This window comes from Euphorbia lathyris, chromosome 7 (assembly GCF_963576675.1).
Source record: "Euphorbia lathyris chromosome 7, ddEupLath1.1, whole genome shotgun sequence".
Classification (NCBI taxonomy): domain Eukaryota; kingdom Viridiplantae; phylum Streptophyta; class Magnoliopsida; order Malpighiales; family Euphorbiaceae; genus Euphorbia; species Euphorbia lathyris.
Window position 1 is genome coordinate 84,340,250 of NC_088916.1, and position 3,122 is coordinate 84,343,371.

Consider the following 3,122-nt stretch of genomic DNA (forward strand, 5'->3'; position numbering starts at 1 on the left):
GCCAGGAATGACCGGTGTAACTAATAGTGTAGTTAGACCCCGTATAAACACAAATCAATTTGAAATTAAGCCTGCTTTGCTTAATATGTTGCAAAACAACGTAACGTTTTATGGACTACCTAACGAAAACCCTAATGCACATTTGACAAATTTCTTAGAAATTTGTGACACTTTTAAAATTACTGATGTAACAGCCGAAGCAATCAAACTTCGCCTCTTTCCTTTCACTTTGAAGGATAAGGCAAAAATTTGGTTAACTTCTATGCCTGCTGCAACATTTGAAACTTGGGACCAATTAGCCCAAGCATTTTTACAAAAATATTTTCCCTTAGCAAAAACCGCAAGAGTCATCAAAGAGTTGACATCTTTTACACAAAATGATAATGAAACTCTTTATGAAGCTTGGGAACGTTTTAAAGAACTTCAATGTTTATGCCCACACCACCAACTGCCAGATGCACTTTTAATGTAGACATTCTATAATGGATTAAATCCTACAACTAGAGGTTCATTAGATGCTATGTCTGGAGGGTTATTTATGAAGAAGACGTCCGCCCAAGCAAGAGAACTTTTGGAAGAAATGGCAATCAACAGCAGTATGTGGCCCGCCGAGCGTGGCCATATACCGACGGCGAAACCATCATCCTCAGGTACATCATCGGTTAAAGGTATAATGAATCTTGATCCTGTAGCAATATTACAAGCCCAATTTTCTGCCTTATCGCACAAAATTGATAAATTTATGGCACCATGCGATCCTAATGATCCAATCCAGAGAGACATTGATTACGAAGGTATGAATGAGATAGAATAGGTAAATTTTGTCCAAGGACAAAACCAAACTATTAATCCTTATTCTAATACTTATAATCCTGGATGGAGAAATCATCCTAACTTTAACTGGAAAGATGGTAATAATAATAATAATGCAAATGCTAATCAATATCGGATAAATAATTATCAAAATCAAACAAGAGATACGATTAGCACTTTATCTTCAAAAATCGACAAATTTATTGATGCTATTAATGGAAAGGTAAGTAATCAAGACGATGGTTTTAAACGGATCGAAAATAAATTCGATCAGCTTATCAAAAACCAATCATTTAGCATCCATAATTTGGAGGTTCAAATTGGACAACTTGCTAAATCAATTCCATCCCGCAAAGAGGGAAGTCTTCCCAGCCAAACGGAAGAAAATCCGAAAGAGCATGTTAAGGCTATCACTCTTCGCTCAGGAAAAAACTACATAGGTCCGGAAATGCCCGGAAATTCAACTTTACCTGGAAATGATTTACCAAAATCCAAAGAAGATACATTAAAACAAAAAGATACAAAAATTGACTCTAATCCGAAACCTTTTGTACCAAAACCACATTTTCCACACAGGGTCCGAAATAAGGACCATGATAAACAACTTTTATCATTTTTAGATAAACTTAAAAATTTGCATATAAATTTAACATTCATGGATGCAATTACGCAAATTCCAAACTATGGAAAATTCTTGAAAGATTTAATCTCAAAAAAGAGTAGTTGGGAAGGAATTTCATCCATTTCACTTTCTGAAGAATGTAGTTCGATAGTATCAAGCAAATTACCTACTAAACTCAAAGATCCCGGATGCTTTACCATTCCGTGTACTTTGGGAAATATGGAATTCCCAAGTTGTCTTTGTGATTTAGGAGCTAGTATAAACTTGATGCCATTGTCTATTTTTGAGAAATTAGGTTTAGAAGAAGACATCAAGCGTACCAATATGGTTTTGCAATTAGCGGATCAATCCACTAAAAGACCATATGGTATAATTGAAGACGTTTTGGTGAAAGTTGACAAATTTATTTTTCCTACTGACTTTGTTATCTTAGATTTTGCTTATGATGCTAATTGTCCACTAATCTTTGGTAGACCATTCATGAACACGGGACGTGCTCTAGTTGATGTGTCGGAAGGAAAAGTAGTTTTAAGAATAGGTGACGATAAGATCGAGTTCGATATGAATCAAGCAATGAAATATCCTATGGAGGATTTCGCTTGTATGAAGCTTGATTTAGTTGAAGAATGTGTTAATGAAATTGTTCAAAGAGAAGAAATAATGGAACCTATAATGGGTGAAGAATTAGAAGATAAGGACCCAGAGCCCTTAATTCGAGAAGATGGACCAGTTCCGCCTTCAGTAATAGTTCCACCTAAATTAGAACTTAAATAATTACCAAACCATCTGAGATACACTTTCCTAGGCGGAAGTGATACTCTACCTATAATCATCTCTAACAAATTAACAGAAAATCAAGAAGAAAAATTGAAAGAAGTTGTTAGAAATAGAATAGGAAGTATGGGATGGCAGATTTCAGATTTAAAAGGAATTAATCCTAGTATTGTAATGCATAGGATTCACTTAGAAGAAGATAAGCCACCTAAAGCGGATAGACAAAGACGTTTAAATCCGAACATGAAAGAAGTAGTCAAAAATGAGATTACTAAACTTTTAGACAATGGAATCATTTATCCTATTTCGGATAGTGAATGGGTTAGTCCAATCCATTGTGTACCCAAAAAGGGAGGTATAACTGTAGTAAGGAATGATGAAGGTGAATTAATACCTACGCGAACCACCACTGGTTGGAGGGTTTGTATAGATTATAGGAACCTAAATAAGGCAACTCGGAAAGATCACTTTCCTTTACCTTTCATCGATCAAATGATCGAAAGGATATCCGGTCATGCATTTTATTGTTTTATTGATGGCTATTCCGGATTCTTTCAAATATATATTTACCCGGATGACCAAGATAAAACAACCTTCACATGTCCTTATGGAACATTTGCATATAGAACAATGCCTTTTGGTCTATGTAATGCACCAGCAACTTTTCAACGTTGTATGACTGCAATTTTTAATGATTTCATCGAAGATATCATGGAAGTATTTATGGATGATTTTTCAGTTTATGGAGATTCTTTTGATGCATGTTTAAAAAACTTAGATAAAGTTCTTTCTAGATGCGAAGAAACGAATTTAGTATTAAATTGGGAAAAATGTCATTTCATGGTTGACGAAGGAATTGTTTTAGGTCATAAAATATCCGAAAAAGGATTAGAAGTGGATAGAGCAAAAACTT

At 34.7% G+C, this 3,122-nt stretch overlaps 1 non-coding gene across 1 annotated transcript; it reads right to left on the reverse strand.

The window, feature by feature from the left end:
* Window positions 1-343: 343 nt before the first annotated feature.
* Window positions 344-450, reverse strand: LOC136201605 (small nucleolar RNA R71). Its single transcript, XR_010673952.1, has one exon. It is a non-coding gene; the product is annotated as a small nucleolar RNA R71 (small nucleolar RNA).
* Between the last annotated feature and the right edge of the window lie 2,672 nt (window positions 451-3,122).